General features: G+C 42.5%; 1 long non-coding RNA gene across 1 annotated transcript in view; it reads right to left on the reverse strand.

Annotated features, from left to right (window-relative positions):
• Window positions 1-19507: 19507 nt before the first annotated feature.
• LOC143319426 (uncharacterized) overlaps window positions 19508-27870 on the reverse strand; it is a 35712-nt gene continuing 27349 nt past the window's right edge. Inside the window, exons 3-5 of the long non-coding RNA XR_013077085.1 lie at window positions 25861-26041; window positions 25611-25665; window positions 19508-19633 (exon numbers count right to left, since the gene is read on the reverse strand). This is a non-coding gene — a long non-coding RNA (uncharacterized LOC143319426). The remainder of the gene's footprint in view (window positions 19634-25610; window positions 25666-25860; window positions 26042-27870) is intronic.

The following is a 27870-nucleotide window of genomic DNA, read 5'->3' on the forward strand; positions in this document are numbered from 1 at the left end:
GGACGGCCGCCAATCATCACCACTCCCCCAGCGCTGCTGAAATGTGTCAACAGAGCAAAGCAAGAGGAGCGGGCTCCTCTGTTTGACCCCACACACCTGAAGATGGTGGTGTAGGTGGAGGCAAAGGAAGAGGGTGTAGAAGGAGAGGGGTGACAGAAAGTAGGAGTTGAACCCCCCCCCCCCCCCCCCCCTTCACTGCCCCCCCCCCCCCCCCCCCCTCCCCACCCCTCAAAGAATAAAATCCGGTGCCATAAAATGTAAGAGCGGGCAAACAGCTCCTCCCCTGCTTGTCGGGGAGTTTGTTTTAAAGTGGAAATGAGGCTGATGGCGCACTTGGCGATTAGCCCCGCGGCTAACATGAAAGGAGAGGAAAAGACAGCTGCTAATTTTCTCCTTTGACCTTTGGCTCCCGCTGGTATTTCATACAAACGCTGATTTATGGAGGAGCCTAACAGCTCACTGCTACTGGAGGGATTACCGTAAGAGAAAGAGGGAGCGGAGGGGAAAGAGAGAAAAAAAAAAGATGACCCCTCATACTCACAGTATCTCAATTCATTCATTTCATCTTTTTGTTTCTATCTCTATCCTTTTTACTTCATCTGTCCTTCTCTCTCCCACATCGCTTTGTCGATTTTCCTTTGTCTGTCTGCCATAGTGGATTTCCAACTCTATCTTTTTCCATCTTTATTTGCAGTCCATTTCTGTCTGCATTTGTCCTTCATCCTGTCCACCCCTCCACCCCTACCTCTTATGCTCCCTCCATTGTGAAATAAGCATTTATGGCACATCAGGTATCTGTTCTTCTGTGTCACACTCGCCTTAGATTTTCACAAAGTGGCCGTCTAAAAACAAACCCAGACATCCTGACGCCCCACAGTGCAAAAATGAGAAAGATGACACCCGTTTCTGAGAGGAAGCTCCTTCTCATCCACCGTGCAGTGCCCAGTTGTGAATATGAATACATGTTGTGTTCCAGCACTTTAGCTGCAGGGAGATCACATCAAAGTCAGTTTCATGCAAATCCCATGTATGGATGGCTCCCATGTAAGGAGGCCCTGGAATGCCTCCGGGGCAGCGGGGACCCAGGAAGTGAAGATCCGGCAGCACATTCCTCTCTACTGCTCTTGTCTCTCCACTACTGCCCATCTATTGTTCCCTCGGTTTGCCAAAGGGGGAGAGAGCCAATCACTGGAAAACCCCATTTGAACGTTCAGGTTGCATGTGAGCTTGAAGATCAGAGCACAATTTGTTCACGTTTGAGTCATTCAGTTCTCATAAGATAAACAGCTCCATTAAGCTAAAACTGTGTTTACATGAAGACCAACTCCTCCAGATCCATGTAAATGCTTCACTTGTAGCAGTATGCTGAAAATGATCCCAGAAAGTCGTTCAGTCTTCATGGCTGATTTGTCCTCAATCAAGGAAACCGTTTGTTAGTGCTGTTAAAGTGGCGTACGCTGCCTCCCTTCCGCCTTTCTTGCTTCAAAATGCCCCACAAATTTCATTTGTGTAATTATTGCTAGCTTTAGTGTTGTTGCCAGTGCTGCCATGACTCTAACACACTGTCTAAACACATTTCAGCCACCATTCTAGCAGCTTCCCTTGTGTCCGATTCCACTATTTTACCATTTATGAGCACAGATGCATCATTTTGCAATAGGTTGAGCGTAATGTTATAGCTCTGCATCCTTTGTTAAGCAGACTCGTTTAGAATGTATGAACCCCAGCACCCCAGTTTGCTTGTTTTAGAAAATCCTATACATGATATCCATATCTTGGAGCAACACTAGATGCAGCAGAACACAGCTAGAAAAATTAATAATGTTATTATTTTCTCTTTCTTTAATAAAATAACACTTAAGAACTCAGCAATAGACTAAATATATGTAGTATTGTTGTACCAATAGATGAAATGACTTGTTGAGATGGAGTTATACTTGTTGAAAGAATGGTTTATTCCTCCCAAGCAAACAAATTCCTCTAACACTAAAATACAAAACAAAGCAAAGACAAAACACAGCAGTTACATAGAAAATAAATAATACCAGGAAGTGAAAGAGTCACAACAAGAGCAGCTCTTCACCAGCCAGACACAACAGCCACGCCACAACTTGGAGCACATGTGCAGCACGTTCCATGCAAGTAGGAAATCGGAGTAGATGCTCTGCCAGCTAAAGCAGGAGAAGTTCACTCCAGCCAAGGCGGTGTCAGTGATGTGCAGACGCTGTGACGTGTCCATTGAACCGGAGAAACATTTAATGGACAGCGGCCAGAGTGATTCTGCACTGATTCGCTGTCGCTCCCTGTTTTTCACTGTTGCATTGCATGGATGTCATCAACTCATTAGCATGTTTTACTCAATGACTGAACACTTTCATTGGTTGTCTATTGATGTCATTACAAGTAAAGCCTCAGGCGCTCTGGTTTCCACTGTTGGAAATTCTCCCAAATATGAATTAAACCAAAAGATATCATGATATTCTACTAAATTCAGTTTTAGGTTCTAGTTCATTCACCTGTTGTGCCAGATGGTTTGCTACACAGAAGAACCTGGGAAGCTGTCCATGGAAACTGTTTGGAAAGGGGAAGGCCCTTTGAAAAAATACTTGGCAGGTGAGTGGATGAACTATCTGTCTATCACTGTCTATCAAGGGTTAACTTCAACCAATCAGATTAGCAAACCATGTGATGTATAGGAGAGTGAAACTCTTGCCAAAGCCGGGCAACAGAAGAGTGAAAACATCTTTTCCATGGAGGAAAGCCTTCAGTGCCATTCTTTGTTCATCTTTCAATGAAGAAACACTCTTCAGATCTGATATAACTGATGCTATAGCAGCATCTATGCTAACTTCTTTAGGAGCAATTATTGTTGTTTTCTAATGAACAGTCACAGTTGTCACACCTAAATCAAGCCCGGAATGGCCTCCAGTAGTTCCTCATAAGACGTCGATTGGTCTGAATGACTGTTTCGCCACACATGCACAACTTGGAGCCCAGCAAGATGGATTCTTGTGTCGTCTGATCTAGTGTGATCTTGAGATCTTGCAAATCCAGCTGCCTCACAAATAAAGCATTTGTTTCTTTAAGACAAATAAAATCAAAATCTCAAACTGCTCCTAATAACCTCCACACTTTATAACCTATATATCAGGGTTATAACGGTGGGCCAAAATGATGCTCACATGCTGCATGGCTACAACTATATCTCTCTCTCCCTCTCTCTCTCTCTCTCTCTCTCTCTCTCTCTCCACCTTTTGTTCTCACCCTCTGGGTTTCATTCAGAGTTCAAGCAGGTCATTAGCAGAGTGATTACAGTGGGAGAGCGGGCATCCATTAAGAAGATGCAAGTGTGTGTGTGTGTGCCTGTGATCACCATGTGAATGTGTGGACGCATGTGTATGCCTAACTGTGATCACAATGTGTGTGTGAGAGTGTGCGTGCGTGTATCAATCACTCCGGTGTGGGTGACTACGAGGAGCTGTTTGTCTCATAAAAGGGAAAGGGATCAAAAGGGCTGGTCTACCAGCTGGACCTTCAATCACACTGGGACAACATGACTTTAGAGCCCTGGGCAGCTGGAGCTCTGGGGACTAATGGCGCTTGTGTGTGTGTCTGTGTGTGTGTGTATACACGTACATCTATCTTTGTGAGAACCAATTTGAGTTGGGTTGAACTTAGGCTTTTAGCTGTGATAGTTAAGGTTAAGGGGCTATGGATTGCATTATGTCAATGAGTGTCCTCCTAACAATAGAGGTACAATTGTGTGTGTGTGTGTGTGTGTGTGTGTGTGTGTGTGTGTGTGTGTGTGTGTGTGTGTGTGTGTGTGCAGGGTTGTAGCACATTGTGAATCTCCAAAATCCAGCTCATCCAACACTTAAAAAGATAACTACATGTATTATAACTTGGGTCTTTTGTCCAGCACTTCTCTCTCTTATGATAACACTGATAACATACCAATTCAGCTGTTGAGTTCTGGGAACATGGCAACATCACCACAACAAAGCCAGATGAGTCAAGAAATATGAGGAACAGACAGCTTTGAAATGTTTAGCCAGATGATATAACCTAGCTTTCTTTATCTGGAAACAAAACCGAAAAGTGAGTGATGATGTGTTGCTAATAATTTACTTTTATTATTGATTCATCTGCCAATTATCACTTTGATTCATTGTTTCTTGAGAAAATCAAGCTTTGTATCATTTCCTAGAGGCCAAAGTGGAATCTTCAAATTGTTTTTGTCTGACAGGCAGCAGTGAGAGAAGTAGGCAGATCCTCTACTGAAGTAAAAGTAGAAACATCACAGTCTAAAAATACTCCATTACAAGTAAAAACTTGAATTCAAAAGGCACTTAAGTAAAAGTACTGATATATTATCAGCAAAATGTCCTAAAACTATGAAAAGTGAAAGTATTCATTGTGCAGAATGTGTCTTTTTACATTCTTTTATTATAGAATATTATATTATCTATTTGTATCACTAAGAAATATTGTATGTATTGCATACTGTAAATATTGTATAGGTGTAGTTCATCAATGTGGAGCCAGATTTAGGTACTTTGGATACTACTGGGAAGATTAGTACTACAGTGCTGCATCATATCAGCTCATGTTTTAGTGGAGTATTAGTGTAAAATAGCATTAAATAGACATATTCAAGTAAAGTACAGGCTTGTTAAAATTGTATTTGAGTAACTGTCCTTGGTTACACTCCAGCCAAAACCCAAAGACATTTCATCTTATAGCTAAGAAAAGCATCAGATCATCAAAATTGAGAAGCAGAAATTTCTGGCAATGTTGCTTGAAAAACATCTGAAACCATTTATCAGTTCTAAAAATAGCTGCACAGGAATTTTCTCTCATTCAACTAATTGTTGCAGCTCTATGTTCAAGTTTGACCAGAAGTTTATCTCTAAACTGTGATGGATGTTTACAGCGGACAGGTTTCATTCTAACATTCATCCTGGTTTTTTTTTTCGTCCAAATAAGCTCAGAGTTTGTTTACAACATTTCTGGTCATCTGACAGTTTGTGGCTATTTTTCTGCCATGCTATCACATTCCTATATCCCACTATGAACTTGGTCAGTACAATGCTGTTATAAGTGGTAGAAATGATGACCAAAACTATAACACTAAGACCCAAGTTGAAATCAACTGGAACTGTCCTTTAATTGTATTTGCTGAAAGGTTTGAGGATAACTTGACAGCAGGACTCTGACACTAATAGGGGATTATAATTCAAAACAGCAAATATGACTATGTAATCACAGTGTCCCAGGTTCTCGTCTGTGAGATGACCTTTGTTGTCTGTCATCCCCCTTCTCTTTCTCTCCCCTCAACTCTTGTCGCTTCTCTACCGTACACCATCTAAAAAAGGCAAAAAAGTGGGAAGAGAAATGTAATCTTTTGCCAGCGTGACTTCATCTAAAAATAAAAAAATGCTCGATCATTCATGTACCATAAACAAGCTATTCAAGGGAAACATAATGCAGATGAATTGCCTGAAAGGAGGGCTGACATATTACAATCAATTTAATACACACGCAGTCTGAGCGCCAAACCTTCAGCTGATCCTTTGCTAAGCCCTGAGACCTTCTCAGTGACTGCTGCTGCTCCTGTCAAGCTCCTCATTCTCACAGTGCACATGGAGTTTACAGTGATAACGGTCACAGATTTACCAAAGAAATTTGTTGTAATTGTTGAAACAATAGGTCTTTGATTCCTCACAGAAGTACGCAAAATCAGGCTTCTCATTTGCAGCTGACAACCGTGGATTTTGTCAGCTGAAATGACGACTCTTGCCAGCAGATTTTAGAAGTCTAGCTAGCTAATGTGAGCTAATGCTAATTCTTAAACTCTGTCAGTCAGCTGAGAAGTCCGTCTCCAAGTGAGAACCCCGTTAAATGGTCTTAAGTATGTAGTTGAATGCTCTGTACGTGATGTAATGCTAAAAGACTGAGGCTACAGTTACATGTCCCAGCATAAACTCAGCATCCTCACCGGTTGTTGATCTGTATAACGTATACAAGGGAGCAGCAGTATTTGTGCTTTCCAGTGTAGAGCTAGTTTGCTGCATAGCATGATATTAAAAATAAAAAGAATAATAACATGTAAATAATAAACCATACTTGGACAAGCAATGTAGTGGTTATGCTTTATTGCATTTCAGACAGTGTGCTTCACTTTTACAAGAGAGAAGGATTTGAGGAAATGAAGAATGAGTCACGAGTTTGGCAAATGTTTTAGTATCTGATGCAAGTTTGGGTGGAGCTGCTGGAGTGTGAACTTCCCCAGATCAAACAAAAAGCAGGAATTAGCCGCTATTGTGACTATAAATTCTGACGTAGCTGCATCTTGGCTCACATATCCATAAACAGTGGATGTGATTTTTTTTAATGTAACCTGTAACACCAAAGATTAATGTAGAAAACGGAAAGCGTGGCCATTGCTGTTGGACATAACGCTGAGTTGCTACTGCAGTTAGTAAGCTGGCAGTTATGCTAACGTTTACATCTTACATTAGAGCAGATAAAGACAAAGTTTAATCCATTCCTCACACGTTTGCACGTGTTAGGTTTTTGATAGAGAATACATAAAAATACACCACCCTCCAAACTCTTGAGATAACTAGATACCTTCTTAAAGCCTCATGCTTGTAAAGAAATGCAAAGGTTGACAGGGCTGCTGGGGCCTAGTTATAGTTACTAAGCTATCATTGGACAGGTGCTGTTCAGAGTGGGGGTTTAGTGAACTTAAAAGTCATAAATATGTACTTACCCACTGCTGCATGTAAGCTCTTCTCTCCTCTCACCTGTAAGAAGCAAACAAACAAACAAAAAAAACCTAAATGATTTTCCAAGTAAACAAAATACACATTACAAATCCTCTCATGTTTTATGACTTTTACCAAGTTTCATCTCCTTGTGCCAGCACAGGTTCTTCCCACACTCAAGCTCATTTGCTGCTGGCTCTGTAACCTGGTGAGCTTCTGGATAATCTGTGATACTGCACAGGTTTGTGTGTTAAAAAAAAAAATACTAGCTGCATGTTGTCAAATGAACAGGAGTGCACAAGCCACCGCAACCAGAGTTCAGCAGCTACACAGATGAGGTGAGAGCTCAAAATCCTTGCACATTCTTGCCAAAACATTCCACAGACATAAGTGAATATATTTCCTTTCAAAGCCCCTTCGAGCTCCAAAGCTCCAAAATGTCACCCTACTTGCTTTTCTGCCTGATATAAATCACCCCCTCGCTTCACAAAAGAGAGAGGATTTCACCTGGGTGTGTGTACGTGCATACTGTACACATGCGTACGTGGGAGTGTATATGTGTGTATACGGTATGTGTACGTACACGCAACGAGGTGGCAAGATCAAGGCTGCAGGATCGGCATGTCTGTTGAGTTTTAAGATCATGACACGCCTGTTGTACCTGTCATGCTGACAGTTTTTGTCTGGGAGCTTTGTTCGGACGTCCCTTGATCTCGGAAGGCCGTTTTAGGATCTATGTTTGACATTTATTGTATGCTCATTAAACATGATGATTGTTTTGGTCCCATGCAAACAGCAGTGCTACATGGTGACCATTCATTTATAGCACTAAGAACACACAGGCTGCTTTCTCTCATACTCCTCCTCACATTGTGTTCGTCAAAGCAACAAGGGTAAATGAGTTCCCGTTGACAAACTGTAAAGTGAGTCAAATGACTGCCCTGTAATTTGAGCTATGCTGATGTAGAAATGACACAATGTTCACTGGAGGTGATCATATTTCTACAGCCGCAATCATTATAGAGTTATCTGTAGTGTTTATTTTGACTTTCTGTGCAAAGCGACTCAGTCATGGCAGGTAATTTGATTGGTACAATATCTATGTAGGTGAATACTAAAAATACATCATTATATTACTTAAAGTCCGACAACGTTTTTAGCCGGGCTATATGTTGCTGAGCATTTTGACAGTCTGGTCATTTGCCATCACCACTACTGGACCCATGAAAGCTGATGCACTTTCCTATAATACAGGAATGTGCAGCAACTGCAGATGTTGAAATAACATGAACGTAAAGTAAGGGAGGGAATAAGTGTTAATGTTGGCAAGTTGGCAACCGGAATACAGGCTTTCCGGCATGATGGGCATTAGTATATTGAATATTAAATCACTAATGATAAATAACCAACGTTATCTGGGCATGTTGAAAAAGAAAAGAATGCCTTGTTTCAACGTTCCCAGGTTAAAAAAGGGATACGACATGCTCAAGTTAGTTGCGCACCACAAAAGTTGACCATTCGCCTCCGAGAAATACCGGCCCTCAGATGTCAGGGGAAATGCCGACCCAGCTTAGACGCTGTTTCCGCAAGTCCAAAAACAGTTTTATCCTCTTTTTAAAAATGGACAAACTGCAGTATCATTCTAGTTTTTCTCACACGAAAAGTGAGGAGAATTCAAATTTCAGCTTAACTTTAATTTAACAAGAACTACAGCAAAAGTTACCTTAAAATCTGAACTAATGTCTTTTTTTTTTTGGTCTACTTCGACATCAGTACATAACTCAGCTGAACTGGAACCAGACTAATAAGTCAAGTTGACTCGGGGAGAGATTTTCTAAAGATAAAACCAACAAATCTTTGAGGCATCTGTGGTTGAGCCTGTGACATACTGAAGATAACACAACCTGCTGAGGACACAAAGAGTGAGTGACTCTTTGTCTGTGTGTGTCATGACATCACCAAGTCTGTTCCAAGTCAATTCAAGGACTCAGTGGGTAAACAGGTTGTGAGACACAGTTTCAAAACCACAGATCAAAGGAAGAGGTGTGTTACAAATGAGGTGAATTGCAGTGTAGGAAGCAGATAACCGGTGTGGAGACTGCACTCCTGCCAAAAACCTTTCTTATAAACTCCTTCAAAGGTGGAAGAGAGGCTGACGCAACATCTAAATATGTTCCACTGTGTGTATATATAAGCAGCTGTGTTGTTACCTTGTACAGTAGACCTATGTCCAGTTTTAGAGGAGGATTGAAGGATTATCATATGTCTTCTATGGATTTAGAACATTTTTGAAGTCAAGACTCAGACAAACCTTTCAAAGCTTGTTGTGTAATTTCAAAAATGCATGGTCACCAAAGGAAAACTTAGAATAGTGAGAAGTTGGTCGAAGGGTTTTGACCCTGCAGCAGTGATAGCTAAATGCATGGAAGCAGCTTGGGAACGGTTTCAGACACATTCTTTAGGCAGCCTTTTTTTAGTCCCTTTGGAATCTGAATGATATTTCAGTCAAAAGGCGAGAGCAAAAGCCTGTGGTTGTGTGGGTGAAATTCGGATACCATCCAATGTTCAAAGCCTTGAAATACATATGCCACACAATGTTAAAGCATTCCTTTTCACAATTTACAATGCATAAACATGATGGTTTACAGAGGCCCAGGGTGATTATTTGCACAGAGGTCTAGTTTCAGCTATTTCAGGTTTTCTTGAGGCTGCCCCACGATGCCGCCCCACAAAGTGATTCTTGAAAGTGTTAAACCACAGGCCCCCAGCCTTGGTGAACACAAAACACCGACTGTTTAGACTTCAAATATCCAACACATATTGTCCAGACAGCACAAACTACAGAGAGCAACTCATGCCTGTATGAAAAGAAAATAAACTATTTGGGCATTTATGTTTTTTTATACCAAAAATGGTCTTGTTCATTCCTCTAATTCGACAACATTTCACACAACCCTCATTTTTATGAATGAGAGTGGTCTGCTTAACACCAGTGTGATTGCATGAAAGCAGTACAATGTTTCTCATTAAAGAGATATTGCATTAAATAAAGTCTGACAAGTTGCACTTTAAAACTCGACTTTGCTCTGGGTCATGTATTCATGGCATTGTGTTTCTGCACATACAGAACATGAACTTACTGTCAGCAGCTCTGATAACACAAGAGAGAATGCACCAATTTCTCATTTTTCAAAAGTTGTGAAAAGCCTAAGCAGAGCAGCATCTCCACAAGGGCCCCACTGATGTATCATGAAAGACTGTGACTTCTCAGTTTGCATTTGATACGGTGTCTTTTTAGCAGCCACGCGAGAAAGCCAGTTATGGGAAAACTGCAAAAGGGAGAGACAGGACGCGCTCCTGGGCCTTCAGAAGTCTTGTCAAAAGCCTTTCCTTTCTATGCTTTGTCCCACCGATATTCATCTTGCCAGTTGAAAAGTGAAGACGGCAAAAACTTCGGGCTTGAAAAGAACTTTTCAACTTCTAAGAGACACCTTGCAACAGGACTGAGTATTTGAAAAAGAAAAAAAAACCTGAAACAGTAGGAATGGAAGGGACTTCCAGACTGAGAGGCATGTTAAAGAATCAGATACCGCGTTTGGAAAACGGAGCGAAGATGAATATGGCATTGTCCTCTGGTGAAAAGAGGAACCAGGCACATACAGAGTGTGTTGATTCTGGCTCGCTTTGTGTGCTCACATCCCGAAAATCAATTTAACATATCCCAATAAACATGTACTTAAGCTTCTTATACATTCTCACTCTGAATGTGCACGCATGAGACAGACATAGATAGATACTATAGAAAGACAGAGATTGTGTGCATGTGTGTGTGTGGTGATGTGCATATGCTTATGTATTAGCTACACCCATCAGTAACACCTTGTTAGACAGAATTCTTCTCAGAACTGTCGTTCTGCAGTGTGCTGTTAAAAGAAAAGTTTAATAAAGTTTGATCACCATTTATTTTATCTCAAAGATCAGTGGGGCCTTTCAAAATTTGCAGAGCAAAAACTTTCACTCCACATCTTTTTGCCTCAACTCCACTCGTCTCTCAAAAGAAAGCTGACTTCATCACCGCACCTCGAGAGTTTGACGAAAATGAACGCTAAGCTCTTGAATCCTTTCTTTCTTTCGCTCAATGGCAAAATGAATAAATGATATTCCTCCCTTTAATCGACGCACTCAGCGATAACAAAGAGACTTTGAGACACTTTGAGGACACCTAACGATCAGAAGCATCAGGAGGTGCTCTTCGTTTTCGTTGACGGACAGACAGATCAAAAAGCAAACCCCTTAAACGCTTCTACCCACTTTAGAATTATCTCGCCTTTTCCCTCTTTCAAGCACAAAGTGGGAAGAGAGAATGATCGTTTCATCTTTACTCTTTTCTCCAGTTTCAAAGTTATTTTGCCCGTGATAAAGCGCTCTGTATTGACGACTTCGAAGGTGCCTTGTCTCTTGAAAGAAGTGACATTTTATCTATATATAGTGTTAGAGTGTGCTTCAATTTAACTTCGTCTGGCGCGGAGCGTGTCTAGTGTTGATGTGGCTGACAGCTGCTGGTTGAAAGACACGGGGAAAGTACTGAAGATTCAAATGAAGTTTTGCCATGACGACAGGGGCTTGATGTATGCTAATCAATCGATGGGGTAGAAAATATGCTTGCTGGTGGAGAGAGAAAAAGGAAAAAGTGTGAGTGACAGAAACTTGTCAGACAGCACTCACCGAGATATCAAAAAGTCACAAAGTTTGCGTCGCCACACAAGAGCCCAAATCGCATGTGGTATATGCTACAAAAGGTTTGACTTGAAACGCTTTGCATTTGATATAAAGGAAGAGAAATTGGGACAATTCTGCATATGCTGTGGCAGCAAGCAAGATTCTTCTTTTTTTGACAAGGGAGGGGGGCAAGCTTTGTCTCTGTGACACCTACGGTGAATTCCTGAGAAAATTCTCTGTCTAGGTCTGTCGAAGCCTCTTCTGTCGTTCAAAGGACATGGGCCATAGGATGTTGAATTTACATCACAAAAGATCCTGAACTGTCTCGGCAAGTAGAGGTATAACAGATGATCAAACAGACACATCAGATCAAACATATCAAACATCAATATCTAATAGAACCCATTCTGAACGATGGACAAGACATCTGCTGTAAAAGACGCTCGGTCGAGGCTAAAAATATTGTTTCGCTACAGTTTATCAGAGTTGTTTGGAAGCTTAGTAAGATCATAGCCAGATGCTTACAAGTTTACCACCGTGAAGCTGCTCTCCAGGCTACCTGACACGGAGAGTTTGGCTAAAAACCACAACATCTGAGCTTGTGCTGTTCATTTCGGCTTTCAGCTCAGCAGCAGGAGCTTTCATAAAGCAGTAAAATATCCATTCCAGATGTGGATCCCTATGGAATTCCAGGAAACACACACTATCCCAACCAATCTGTTCATCCACATGTATATTTCTCATGTGTCATAAACAACAGGTTAAGACGACTGAGACGGCAAACTCAATCACCAGGGAACAATGGCGAGAGCACGGGTCTTAACTTCTCTCATTTCATCTCTTAAATGGGGATTTCTCAGTGTTTCTGGTCTCCTCTCTGTATGGAGGGTCTTAATTGCATGTTGTTAAGCCACTACATGTGAAGATTTAATCATGCGCCTCTGCGTTAACCAAAAGAGACCCACATCATTAAGACAAAATAAACATAGGAGTGTCATAAAAAAAATTTAAAGGCTGCAGAGGAGATGGAGGACACACACACACGTGAACGTCAGAGTCAGGAATGCTCCTCCAAACTCAACATTAGACCAATAAATCCTCACAGGCAACAACCGTGTTCATGTATACAACATCTGACTCAAATTTACTCATACAGAATAGATGTGTTCATGTTGGCACACACACACACACGCACACACACACACACACACACACACACACATACGAGACAGGAGGAGCTATGTTATCACCAAATGTGATTAACGCTGTAAAACGATTAACATCAGGGTATTTATTCAAATCTAGACATCAAACGCATTCTTTCTTCTTTTTTATCTCCACAGATCACAGAAGTTACTGTCAGGGGAGAAAGGCGCCTTCCGATCAGCGCAGCGGCCAGCGCGGTCGGCCAAACAAGGCCCGTGCTTTCAGCACAACTCTCTCGCTCTCTTTCATCATTTACAGAGGGAGCGTGCCGCGCCAGCGCCGTCCTCCGCCAGGACAAGGCCGCTCCCTGTCAGGCAGACAATGGACAGTAGAGCTGGAGGTGGCAGTGGACTCATTGTGACGGATGATGTCACCAGCATCAGACCCTGACACTGTCAGACACCAAGCAGAGGGTCAGCGGGTCGAGAGTGAGGGTGGACAGCGAAATGGTAACAGCGGCACGGGGCTGCAGGGTCAAGGGGCTGTGAATGGAGAGTGCGTGTCTGTGTGTGTGTTCATGGTACAGCTGAAAGAAATACACACTCTGAGCAACATAAATACAGTCATGTGTGGGAACAGATGGAATGAGGGCGATCCAGACCAGAGAGACAAAAGATGTGGAGCAGGACTGCCATCTGATAAACGAGTCACGTGTCATGTGAACCCTGTGAACATGTCATGTGAACAGTTCCAACCAGGAGTCACAACTGCTCTATACCAATATATTATCTACGAGTGACATCATCGCGTACTAATCAACATTTACTGATGAGCTGTCAGATGTTACGCTAATTTCTGTAAGCGGGCTCCACCATGGCCTTTACTTAAATCCACAATGAGGCAGGAGGAGTTCAAAATCTGGTTTTCCTTTCCCCAGCTTCTCTGAAAGTTTAATTTCATAGTTTTGGAGATTTCAACCAAGAGCAGAGTGGGGTAAAATGAAAGTGTCAGATACTCTCTAGTACCACAAAAAGCATTTTAAATGAGTCTATTAGGGGGCTTTGGCTCAGCCTCAGCTGGCGTTTAGCTGTGCTGTAACTGTGGTTTTGAGGAAGTAGGGCTACTGACCTGAAACCTTTTAACACTTTGGATGTTTTACACCAATTTATTGCACCAATTTGTAACCCTTTATTTATCCTTCAGAGGGGGAATGTGGGTGTTGGATCAGCACAAGGACAAAAATAAGTGCAGAAATAAAAGGACTTTAACAAATAAATGATTAAAAAGTACACTATGTATGTGTGTGTGTGTATGTGTGTGTGTGTATATGTCTGTAATATGAATAGAATAAGATATAAACTACACAGAGCCATTAAACTTTGCTGCTGAAGAAGTTGCATTCAAATAGAAGCAAAGATGCGACATAGTGGCTGTGCTGCATGATGTATTTCAACTATGGAGACATTACATGTGTGTATGTGTGGGAGCATCAAAACAGTTTTAATTGTGGCTAATCCTGGACTAAGATTATTTCTAATGGGAAATCTTCAGTGGAGATGCTCCGACTCAATTTCCATCTGGGATTATTGAACTCTTTCATTCACAGGCTTATATCTCAGTGTGGATAATCAGCCTTTAGTGTCTTGGCTTGCCATTAAAAAAGAAAACATGGAAATATGATATATATGGTGTAAACACACACTCTGGTGTGCACTCCCACACGCATGCGTGCGCGCGCGCGCACACACACACACACACACACGCACTTGTTTATCTACTGTAATGTGTTGATACTGTAACCTTACTGGATGTAGCCTAGTGTGAATTTAAGATGTGTTCTTTGCTTTTTTGCTTTTTGGAAGGGAACATGAGGCCTAGGACGCCCATGTAGGTCAAAAACAAATCCTGCGCCTCAAGCTGGGAAGCCAGAAACTTCTTTGAGCATCTGAGGGAAAGGAGCAGGAGCACTGAGTTTCTTCCAGGTGCTGCTTTTCACAGTGGTAATCCTGCCACGGCGTGACTGTGATTTTTACAGAAAATCTCTCCAAACAGGGCCCAGATGGTGGGAGGTAGAAGCACACACATACACAGAAAACACATTCATTCACAGACGTGCACACACACACACACACACACACACACACACACACACACACACACGCACACACACACACAGGACTGTATACAGACGCAGGTGTACACTTGTGCTTATAAAGTACAAAGCTGATGCGCACACACTCTCAGACTAAAGGTGAGAGCTGACTTGTTGCTCCTGGGTGGTCTCTGTGTAAAGATAAGGGCAGGCAGGAATAAAGGCCGTTGGTTACGTTGAGGCACAAGTTTTGGGACTGTTTCCCTTATGTTCCTCTTTTCTACACATGTGGAATGTCTGTGGCAGAGTGCGAGCTCGTTCCTTTCTAAGTTTAGCTGCGATTACGGAGAGCTTTCTTAATGACAATGAGTCAGGACTGACGCTACATAAACCTCCTCCGCCTCGGCTCTATTTCCACTCTCATCAGCTCTGTTTGTGGAGGAGTTATATGTGTCCTAATACAGGAGACACCTCTGCTTTGTAGTGGTGTTGGTCAGGCATGACGATCCTGACAGTGGTTAGCATGTGGAGAATGTGGATATGGAGGACGTTTGAAATGAAGAGATAAAAGAGTTAATCTTCTACCGTTTCTAAACCGATTCCCTCCATAGCTCCCTATTTATGTACAAGGAAAGAAAGAAAAAAAACTTGCTCCATCTCTCCCAGCCTTTCTCCATCTCTCCCTTTCTGTTTCATGTGGTTACTGGAACAACAATGTACATTCTGAGTGCTAGGCCTTTGATGTTGTTGCATTCACCGAGCCGTCTTAAACCGGAGGAGAAAAGAGAGGGCGAAAAAGACGCAGGAGAGATTCTGTGGTGTGCTTTTTCTCTCCCTCTTTCCATCTCTCTCTCTCACTGGCAAGGCATCTGACATCTCCCGGCAAAAGACAAATTCGGTTTCGCCTGTTAAGTCGTCAGTCAAAGCTGCGCAAGAGTTTTTTTTTCCTCTTTCCTGCTCTCTCTCTGCCTTTTTCTCTCCCTCTCCCTCTGTCTTTGCTTCATTTCCGTGGATGCGGTGTTGTGAAGGCCGCTTACACGCTTTTCAAACAATAACAGTTCACCCCCCCACCGCAAGTTTCCTCTCTGCCAGATCCCTACACATGCCAGCACATCCTTTAGAGAGCCTTGAACCGACAACAAACGCTAAGCATTTTCACCGCCGAGAGAAAAGAGGGGCCCATCCGCAAGCCCCTGTGTAATTAAACTAGATCTAATACTGTTATATGTTTCTCTTAGTGAGAAGGAGCATTTCAGGGGCCGCTTTCTCACAGCAGTGAATAGCTGTTTCCAGGTCAACACAATGCCCTGCACAGAGACGAATAAAGCTATAGGACAAGGGCATTGCAGGTTTTAAGACTTGCTTTTTCAGGCCTCAGAGAGTGAGATGTGCATGATAGTACTGACCAAGAAAGAATGATGAACAATTGTGCTTACGATGACAGCATTTACATGCATGCAAAGGGTAAGGCTGACAATATTCTGCATTTTCTCACTGTCAATAAATCCAATCATGAACACCAAAACCTGTGCATAAGTTGGTCTCTCAATACTTTCTGACGTCCCCAGCCTGTTGGTGGCACTCAGCCTCAAGTCCATTCAATGCTATCAAAGGCTTAAATCTTCAGATTTAAGTGTCACAAACACAGACTTTCATTTCTTAAAAAGGAGGAAGAACAGGGGGAAATAAAGTATTTGTTGGGGAACCACTTTCAGCTGTGGATTTGATGCTCTAGTGAGTATTTAAGGCACCAAAACACCAGTTAACCAGTGGTGCAGTGTTGCTCTTTTATGTGTTTTTAATACTTTTTGGACAACAGTGGAGCTGTATGGCACAGAGGAATAAGTTATATCATGTTTTGGCTCCACAGACAATATTTCTGAGGGCTCAGTTCATTGTTGGTTTTGATTTTTCACAGGATTTGTTGACAATAAAAAAAAATCACCAGCCTTATCCTTTCAGTAATCTGACTTTTCCAGGCTTTCAGAAGAAACCTCATGTCTAAAAATGAAAAATAATATGGTGTTCTCTAATAGGTTAATGGTTAAAAAGTATCCTGTTCATGAGCCAGTTCTTTTCCAGCACATCCAGTATCACCCCACAGCCAAAGATTCCCGTCATGATGCTAATTGTACTTGAAATGGTTTCACCACCAGGGCCTTTTGCAACTCTCTGTTACATATCAGAAACAGCCTGGAGTGTCTGAAAACCAACATCCTTCCAGTGCCCCTGTCCATCACCTTGGCAGAAACACATCACATCTCAATCTGTCTCCGCCGCGGTAGTCCGCTCGCCATCGGTTCACCTCCACCCCGGCCTTGCTGCTTATACTGAAGGCAGGAGGAAAACATGAAAGAGACAATCAAACATGAGGCATCAGAGCTGTCACTAGTGCCTGCAGAATGCAAAGTGTTATCAGAAATACAGCTGAACCTGATCCTCTGGTGCTCTGTCCTTCCCACAGGCAAAGTTATGCTTTCAACTCACTGTGGCTTTCAATAACACACAAACAAAAAACAACGCCTGCGTCGTCAACTTCAGAGATGGCTGAGTGTTTGAATATTCAGACATCGGAACACTGCTAATGGTGTGATATCTAATATCTGTTCTGAGTCATGCTGCTGAGGGTGAAGAAAAACAGAACCAGAAGCTGATAAAATAATATGCGATTGTATTTTCACTGTACAGTGTCCTCACATGCCTGTACTTTTGAGACATTCCTGTTAATTTCACCATGGAAACACTTGTATATGACAGTGGACTGAAGCTGTTCACGGTGCAGCAGGCCTATTGCCTCTCTGAAATGCTGCACACAGTGGCACTATTGTCGCAATAAGGGGAGGTGTGAGGATGTGCAGAGAGAATACCCAGAAGCCTCAAATACCCCACTGTCGGTGCAGATGAAAGGACCCCACCAAGCCAAATCACTTTATCAGACTAAACAGCCTCTCTTATTGCGGGATGCCTCTCAGACGTCGGGTGCTGAGATGTCACACCACTAATTGAGAGTCACAACAAGGATCCTTGTTTGGCCCGTTCCACCGGTTGTGTACGGCTACTGTAATCACCACAATAATTTGGCTCCCCAAAACATCAAATGGTGGCGTGGAAGCTGCAGGAATTTGCATTGCACCCTTTGATCTGGGAGATTTAAACAAAGCGAGCTCTCCCCCTGCAAAGGGCGTGAAGGTTACAGTGTCCTGCCCTCCCTCGTCTGCCTGCCATTCCTGCTCCGGTCTGAACCACCTCTATTGTCGTGATTATTTTGGCTACAAAAGCAACAAAGCGATAAAAATCACGCATTAAAGACAAATATAACCCAGGGTTAACGAATGTGCTTGTTTGTCTATGACACACAAACAGAGACAGACATTTTGGCAACGTACCAGCAACAGACTGTGACTTACATGTCATAGGAGACAGAACCTCTGGGCGTGTAAGTCTGAATTCACGCACATCAAAGCATCAGTTATATCTTCTTCTTATTAGTTATTTATTCTTTAGAGGTGCTTTTACAGGAATGCGAACATCAGTATGCTAACATGCTAACAATGACAAAACTAACATACTGATGTTAAGCAGGTATAATGTTTAGCATTTTCGAAATAGCACTGAACACAAAGTGCAGTTGAGACTGAAGGAAATGCCTTTAGTTAAGTCAGTATTTAGCCTTAAATATAATTGTATTAAATAAATTTAAAAAAATAAGCTGAAATAGAAACCAAAACTATTACAATCCATCTTTTGGGAGTTTTAAATGCTGGTATCACGTCTCATTACAATCCATCCAGAAAAACACAGATGTGATCATGATGGCACTATAAAAGTCAGGAGAGCTTCACAGTCAGTGATCATCCTCTGTCGACCATCAATGTCTAGACGAAATTTTATGTCAATACATTCAGCAGATCTTCAGGTGTTTCTCGAGTGACCTGGTGGTGGCGCTAGCGTAGAAGTGAGTATCAGTTAGCACTGATCCTCTGTTCACCGTGGAGATCTGAGTGAATTTTCATGGCAGTCCGTTTAATACTGCTGAGATATTTCAGTCTGAACCGAGGTGGGCCGACCACGAGAGCACCAAACCAGCATCGGCAGAGAAAGCTGCTCATCTCGAAATCAATAATTAACTGAGACACATCATACAACAAAATTAATCCAGCATGTATTATTTTATTATTTCATCACCACGGTTAGCTTATTTTCTCCACGGCACGTTACATTTTCTGAGTCAATTTTCAGCATAATTCTTCATTCTCGCAGGTAAAACACATTTAACATGCCCCATCTACATTCCTTATCTGCTTCGCAACCAGCTAAGCCCACCGAGGAGGAACACTTGACACTGATTTCACATCATTGTCTGTGAGCGACCTCATCCTTTCCTCCTCTCCCTCTGTGGCCCCCTCAGTGAGATCTGTAAGCGCACTCAGCCATGCGTACTGACGTCTAATCAACAGCAATTAACCCTGGCCTCGTTCACGGGCCGCGGAGCTAGGAGATAATGAAGACACCACGGTGTTTTTTATTTTTTTTTCGCACTCTGCCTTTGTCACCCGGACGCTTCCCTCATGGCTGACTGACAATGGAATGTGATCGTCCAACTCAGGGAAAGTGGACCCTCGGTAGTGCCGCGGCTGCTGGGTCGGAGCGGGCGAGGCTGTGTAGGGATTAAAAGAGTGTACAAAGTGGGAGGCTGTTTTGGTTTTCAGAGCGGGTTCTGTGCAGAGTAAAATGTTATATACATGGGAGGATCGGAGCCAGTGCTGCTGATGTGCGACAGACCTTGTTTTGGGTGTTTTAATTCCATTTCTCATTCCTTGTCGCAGAGATAATGGAGTTCCTGAACCAATCCCTCCGCTGCATCTTTGGTCTTGCTCCAATCTCACTTCAAGACTGTAGCCCAAACCTAGACAACAAATAGGCACAGGACACATCCACACAGTGTTATGGTCTTTTGTTTGAGACGAAGGTATTTTGCATAACAGAGCTAGCAAGCAGATCTCAGATGGAGTTTTGGAAAGCACCTTGTAATCTTGAGCAGAAGGACAATTCAAGTGCCAGTCAATCTCCCCTGTGAAAAGCAGGCAGGCCGGTTGCAGCCGTCAACGTGAAAAATAGCATGGGAGATAGAGGACACCCCTGCTCTACCCCCACAACTGACCTTTGAAGAAAGATGTCTACATCAAATACACTGAATTATCTATTCAAATGCCTGGAAACAATCTTTAGACAATGACACATCAATCAAATGCTCCCTGAACCGGGGATGGTTGTTTATATAAACGCTGTCCATCTGGGGGAGAGATCTCAGCAACGTTGCATCTCTTTTTCTGTGGGGAGATGGCAGAAAAAAGAAAGAAGGAAGTTCATAGAAAAAAAACTTAAAATTCTGCTTTTTTTTCTCTCCTCCTTTTTTTTTTTTTTTTCTCAAATCCCAGCGTGAATGTGTCGGCGAGCTCGTGGTATGCACCAAGATGAAAAGTAGAGGCCATCCCTTTGAAATCCTCCTCAAGTCAAAATTACCATTTCATTTCAACTCCAGCCAGGAAACGGAGAGCGGGGCCACTGCTAACTGCTTTGGGCATATCGTTATTTATTGTGTGTAAACTTTGGAGGAACATTGTTGCCTGGGAAAATGTGTTGTGTGGGTGGTGGAAGTGAGCAGTTGGAGCAACCACAAAGGGAGAGATCAGGCCTATTTTCTCTGTAGGAGGAACACATAAAAGTGAAAATAATGCCCATTATTACAGAAAAACAACATCAGTCTTCTTTGCTCATAATTTTCTAACAGCAAGTAAGCTACCACTGAAGCTAAACAAGCAACCAGTTGACCCTATTTAGGTAACTGCATTATCATTTTCCCCCTGCGCTTTAATTACTAAGTCTTCTGTATTAAGCGGGCCATTATCTGAGCTGGAAGTAACTGTTTTTTTCCATAATGGTTACATTAAGTGTATCATGTCGTTTTATTTAGTTGGCTTTATTTACCTCTTCGTGGCAGGGGGTCAGCATAACCTGCACTACATAGAGTGGACCTACTCACAGAGACCTATGCTTTTTACACAGTGATGCTTTGATTAAGTCTTTTGAAAGCAGCGAGAAATCAAGCGATTTTCAAAGTAAAGTCCTTAATTTGAGCCAGCGAAGGATCAGCAACATGGCATCTTTCCACATCCACATGGCTATCTCCTAATACTGTGATCACTGGTAGCTTATTGTTTCTTTGGTTTACTTCACAACATAAGGTGTATTTGTTATGTATCCTAGTGACGATCCAGTTACATAACTGAGTGACGGTCAGGTTATATAAAGAATAGTTATATGCTACTTCATCATGAGGCAGTTACAGTGATAAGCCATCCAATACCACTAACACCTTGTCAGTTTGAAAAGGCGTCAGTAATACATTTACAGGTTGCTATGATGGAGCACAGAGGCTGTAGTCAGCTTTGATTCAGGTTTGTTCAAATGGATTCGAATAATGACAAGATTTAACAATGCAATAAAAAAATAAAGAAAAGAGAAGAAAAGAAAAAGTAAAAACACTTCTAACTCCACTTCTGCAGCACAATGATCTCAGACCTCCGTGAGTGGACGCGTATGTTGCTTTGCTTACATTAGGGAACCTGCTCTTCCCACGTCACTCATTAGCTTTGCTGATGCTGCCCACCTGAAACAAGACCGATAATCTACAGCTACGCTAACGGCTCTGTGAGGCTTGTTGAGGCAGAGCTATGAAAAATCTTCATAACGGAAATGTTAAAATGCTCTTGTTTGGCAGGTGTAATGTCAGGGCTTTCTCTGCAGTATGGAGTGAGATTTATGGATGAAAAGCCAAATCACGGTTGATAAGCATACTTGCCAACCGCCAGTCATCATAGCCACGGGAAACCAAACCTAATCAGGGTATCTGGGGATCTTCCCCAGAAAATTGTTAATTTCAGAGACTGTTTTCCTGCATTCTAGTGAATTTACCCAGTCATTTTGGTGTAGAAATGTGGAATCGGGAGGACGGGGGGAAGGGGGCATTGAAAAGTGGGGCTCTCAGGAGAATCTGGAGGGTTGGCAAGTAGTTGCATCTACAAACAGTAGCATTGTATGAAAAGTAAATGAGGGAGAAAAACACATTGTTCAAAGACAGTGGATCCCGCAGGATGATTTTGTCCAGAAAACAAACAAACTCGATTTTGTTAAACTAGAATAACGGCCTAGAATTTGAATAGAGGGAAAGAGTTCTTGGCTGAACTATGTTGTTTGGATTTGTCATATTTTTTTCTTATTGATTTTGTCAGTGGTGCTTTCACACAAAGGCAATTCATCTTCTGACACCTTGGCAGCTGAATGAAGCTATTAAGCAAAGGTACTGTCTAAATAAGAGCTGGGATAAATACCAGTACATGATGCTGATTTGATGATTTGATTTTCAGATTGTGGCGTGGTGAGCCTCATTAATCTAAACGAACCCGTCTTAATCACATTCAAATATGTATTTTTTCATGAATCAATAATCAATCTGTCATAGATGTGAAACTGAGGCACAAAGTGAGACAAAACTCTGTGTACACGAAAGGTGTTTTTTGATGTTGGAGCGGTGTGTGCATGTGTGTATGTGTGTGTGTGTGTGTGTGTGTGTGTGTGTGTGTGTGTGTGTGTGTGTGTGTGTGTGTGCATCTGTCAACTAAACACACTCAGACTGTGTGCTTAGGGTCCTGGAAAAAAGCCTGATGTTCAGACTTTGTCCTGTGTCTATTTAACATTACAGCTCTATTATTTCAGTGCTGTAGTGTCTTTGAGACTTCCTCTTATTTGGTGTGAGATTTGTTTGGCCAGTTGATGTAAACCAAGCTTTAAAAAAAATTATGTTATATTATCAGATGTCACCATTGACGCACAATTACATTTGTGATTTATCATTGCACTGACCTAAAAACCTGCTAATGGGAATCATGAGAAAGTTTCAGAGCGACAGAGACACTTGTTACTGTAGCAACTGTCACTCCTGCTTGTGAGAAAGAGACGCCAGAGGAGCCGCTGACTGAGGTTATGACATGCAGGGGAATACATTTCAATATGATGCATTTGTGTATATTTCTCACTCTCCCCCTGATGGTCTAAAGAGCTGGCTGCTGCACATGCACAGAGCTGCTGTTGTCCTGTGCTGCTCTTTCTTCTCTGTCCACCATCGTCTTTTCACGTGTCATGCATTTGTTTTTCACTGTGTGAGGCTCACGGTCAGTGCGTGAGAGTTGGCAGCCCTGCCATGTTCACCATCTTAGTGCGTTAGCATGCTAACATTTAGCACTAAACACAAAGTACATTTGAGGCTGATTGGGATGTCATGAACTAACAGCCTAAGATACAAGTAAAGAGTTAAACTTTTACTCAGGATAATAAAATGTAATGAACATTCATTCATCTTCTATACTGACTATCCCTTTTGGGGTTGCGGGGGGGCTGGAGCCTATCCCAGCTGTCAACGGGCGAGAGGCGGGGTACACCCTGAACCGGTCGCCAGTCGATTGCAGGATGTAATGAACAGGCTGTTCATAAAGGAAGCAACTGTGTGAGTGACATCCCTGCTACCTGTTAGCAAAACATTAATGTACAACAGGAATCCAGACCAGCAAACAGGTCAGAAATGCACCGCAACAGGCTGGTCAGTGAGTGAGCTGAGACAGAAAGGTTCTGACCAATGGGGGGTCGATGTTTCTTGTGTGCTAACCAATGCGACAGTGACCAGATGTCCCTGTTCATTCTCCCGGTTTCAAACTGGGTGTCTGGAGTCTGGGTAAATATCTGTAAAACACTATGACTTTCCCTACCAAACTGTCCCTGTTTTCACTACAAGTAATACAACAATTATGCTGCCACACTTGTTTTCAACGCTTAAGTACACATTTATCATGTTCTGTCCTACTCACATTGATTTGACCGTTTGTGTGTCAGTCAATCAATCAATGCCTCGTTGTCACAGGCTATAATTGTTTGAGGCAGAGTGTCACTTTAAAGATGCACTAATCAAACGTTTCAGATCAACAATGGATCAAATGTAATGTGAAAGATGATGCTTGCAAAAACCCACAGATAATTGCCTCTGCCTCTGCCATTCTGTTCAATCTACATACTGTTTAACATCTTTTAATTGGTCAATGTATTTCTTTCTTTTGACCCATGTTCAGCAGCAGCAGGCAGTTGTTTTCAGAGAAAAAGGTTCTGATAAATCAGCTGACCTTCCCTGTCCCCATCAACAGACAGACGAGGTTCACCAGCAGCTGCTGAATATAGCTCTGCATCCCACTCCAGAAAAGGCAGATACATTGTGTTGATATAAGTTTACCAAATGAGAGCTGACACAAGAGTGAATATTTAACTTCATGTGGACAGAAACATGGCTTCAAATGAATGCTTTCAGACATCCTATGAGCAATATAGCAAAATCTGTTTCCAGCTTGATCTGCTAGTGGAAGTGGCACCCCTAGTGGCCAAAATGAAATCAATTAATGCAGCTTTAAAGTTTGTTTTTGTTTGGTTTGTTTCAGGATTAATTTAATCATTTCTAATTACTGTTCACAGAGGCTTCATACCACACAAAAACCCCAGTTTGGCAGCCAGTATAGTGCTGCTTCAGTACAGAGCTAGAGGTTAATGTAAAGAGAGCGAGAGAGAGAGAGAGAGAGAGAGAGAGAGAGAGAGAGAGAGAGAGAGAGAGAGAGAGAGACTCTGACATTTACATGACACATATTAGCATTAAAATGTACCTCATCCTGTTCTTTTCAGATTAAACCCGTACCAGAAATGAACAAAACACATATTGTTTGAGTACTATGTCAGTTAACATTAGGAAGAAAGTGATTCATACCATCATTCACACTATAAATGTCTTATTCTTCACACACATGATGGCTGTGATCACAGCATTTAATAGAATTAAGACCACAAAGAGAGGGTGTGGACAGAGCCCAGTTGATTCATGACCAGTGGGGAAGCAGCAGAACTTTGTTGACTGTGTTCTCGTCTAACAAAAAAGTACATCTAATCTTAAACATATGGCTGAAGCCGGGGATTCATGCATGACAGCATGCAGAGTGTGGAAAAACACTGCTGTTGTCTTTTTTCTCTCCCAGAAATTTACGTGTGCCTCTTTATGTCCAGGATGTTTTTACTCATTTCAGAAATTTGGACATCGCGGTTCAGAAACTTTACATTTTACGCAACAAAACAAATGAAAAATCTGAAGGAAACCACTGGGGTTTGTTAGAGAAAGCAACAAAACGCAGACTGTTTCCCGTAAATACCTTGCAAAGCATGTCAAAGGGAAAGACTGGAAAGCCCAAGCACTCACGAGGCAGTATGTGTGTACACTGTGTGTTCTCAGGTCTGTATATTTCAGCTCCCCAACTGTAATACAGATGAGAACTGCACTGGAAAGTTATGGGGAAGGTTCTGACAGAGAGGATGTTTTCTGACATGCACGATGGGAAAAGAAGGCTCTCACTACGTCTTTTCACATCCCCTGTTTAATGAAGTGATTCTCAATTGTTCTGTAATTGAAGAGTCCAACAATCCTGCTCTCACTCAGTAACATCATCTTGGCCGTCGTCTAAGAAATTCTGCAAACGTGTCAGTTGAAGGAGTTGAAAAGCAAGCTGGGTGTTGCATATATATTTGGACTACAAGGGCTTGTTCATTTGTTTTATCTATCCCACTTTTTATGTCCTCCACCTCAATTTATTTGTACTGGCCTCGGAGACATCGGACTTGGCTGTAGCGCTTATATATTTAAACAAGGGCTGCTGAGGGTTGAGGGAAGTGTTCGACTAAACTCAAGTCAGGTCTTCTCAAACATTTAAACACAGTTCTGTCCGTGGGGGCAAGATGTTTACCTCAGCTGGTGCTTTTCCTGCTGCACGGGCTGCCAGTCTCCCTCGGATCTGCGCTCTGGAACGGCGAAGAAGAACACGGAAAGTCAGAGTATGTGATAGGTGTAGAAAGAAAGAAAAACATGGCAGCTGCAGGAAGTAAACAAACCAACTGAGAGAAACACAAGCGTAAGGAAAAGACAGATGGAAACAAAAGTGAGTCAGACTGGATCATCTTACAGGAAGCACCCACTCTGATACTTTAGCCACTGACCTCTGGCACACAGGAGTGGGGGTGGAGGCGACAAGGGCTCTGCAGGCCCCATCTGCATGCCTTGTCCCTGGCTATGTGGCCATGTGCAGCACCTGGCCCCACGCCAGCGCCCAACGCCCCTTTGTGGTGGCCAGAGTAGCCAGTTGGGGTCTGCCTTTGATCCCGGGCCAAGTATTCATCTCTAAAGGAAGAGGAAGAGCAAAAAAAAAAGAGAGAGAGAGAAAAAGATAAACAGAAAAAGAGGGAGGGGGGGGAGGTGGAGAAAAAAAAAGTCAACCTCTGCTGCCAATTATTGGAAAAACATCAAGGTCTTTTCTGTCTGTGTAAAAAGAAAGAAGAGAAAAGAGGGAGGGGGTAGAAGAAGACATGGCTGTTTGATGGCTTGGCTCTGTGTTAGTTGGAGGATTGTGGCGAGTAGAGGCGAGGCGAGGCAGAAGCTGACCTGCAGGAGGTGATTACAGGTGGAGAGAGGTATTTGTCTGGCTGCTAAGACTTGTTTTTTGGTGTTTTCTTTTTTTCTTGGATGCCCTTTTTTTATCTTTGCCTCTTTCACTATCTCTCTCAGACTCCCTCTCTTCCTCTTGTTGTTGCCATCCTTATCTGTGCCTTTCTTTCCGTTACCACTGCGTGCTGTTAAACCAGTTCACAAGGACAAAAAAAAGGTCATTTCTTTGTCTCTGTCGAGGTGTTTCTGTCCCTGTCTATTTGCCTGTCTGTATCTTTTTCTCCCTAGCACACGCGCGCGCACACACACACACACACACACACACACATGCGTATAGGTATGTATATATATATATATATATACACATACATACACATACACATTAACTGTGTCACCAAAGCAAGAAGCGACTGTAAATGACAGGCTGTTCACTGAGGGAGCATGTCAGACAAATGATGAGGATGTCATGACAACAAACAGAAGAGGATTACAGTGTTGTCAGTAAGCAAGACACATTTTAAAGCCCGTGAAGAGCAGAAATAATCACATAAATGATGCAGGTTACACTTCCACAGCAACTCTAACTTGGCCTAACAGGCTCAAGGCTCTTTCTTTTATTCCTTTTTTTCTTATTCAGGCAGAGTTTGGCTCTATGTACATAAAAATATTCTGCTTCACATGACAAGTCAGAGCACATTTGCTCAGTTTGATGATACTCTATTCCTACTGGCTGTATTGGTTCAAATAGCAGGGTTAGATGAATTGTTTGGTGTCATTTTTGTTACTCTTGTCACAACCTTTTCACCTTTTCAGGCTGTGATCACCTCCAGCTGCCACAAAGTTAGGAATGAAGGAACAGCTTTAACTCTAGGATTTAAGGGACCATTTTTATCACAATTTTGTTCTTATTTCATGGCCTCTGTGTGTGTTAAACCCTTTTAATCAGGGTTTCCGCACATTCCCATGTCAAACTTCCATGCTTATCCTGTATCTTAGAGAATCATTTCTGGTTCTTGGTTTCATTTTTGTAGGGTTGGCTGTTACTTCTATTGCACTTAATGATATTATATTCACTCAAAGTAAGATGTGGGAACACAGTGGCGTCATACCACATGAAGGTCCGATGGGGAAAGAAACATGCCAACCAACAGTTTAAATGCCCAGATTATTTGGGTATTCCCGCACTTTGAAAAAACTTTCCAAACTTTAGCAAAAAGTGTGTGCACTGCCAGGCTTTGAGAGGGCTATTTACGGAGGACCGGGTGGAGTGGAGGGATGGAGCGACTGCTCGCCGACAGACAGCTGCTGTGCTGGGGAGCTCTGGAAGAGAGGCCGGGGACTCAGCCGGAGCCTCTGGAGGAACAAACACCCAAAGTCACAGCGGATTGTGCTCTGATCACAAGCTGTTTACCAGCGTGAGGAGAGCTCAGAGTTTATTTCTTAAACTTTTGGGATTAGAAAGTGGAATTATCTTCACTCTTCTCAACCTGTCTGCAGCGGCGAGCCGCGGAAGTGCCGACCTCCACTGTCGGGTGCTGTGTAATTAGGCTGTCTGTCCATGTTGA

The sequence above is a fragment of the Chaetodon auriga genome, chromosome 4 (assembly GCF_051107435.1).
Source record: "Chaetodon auriga isolate fChaAug3 chromosome 4, fChaAug3.hap1, whole genome shotgun sequence".
NCBI lineage: Eukaryota > Metazoa > Chordata > Actinopteri > Chaetodontiformes > Chaetodontidae > Chaetodon > Chaetodon auriga.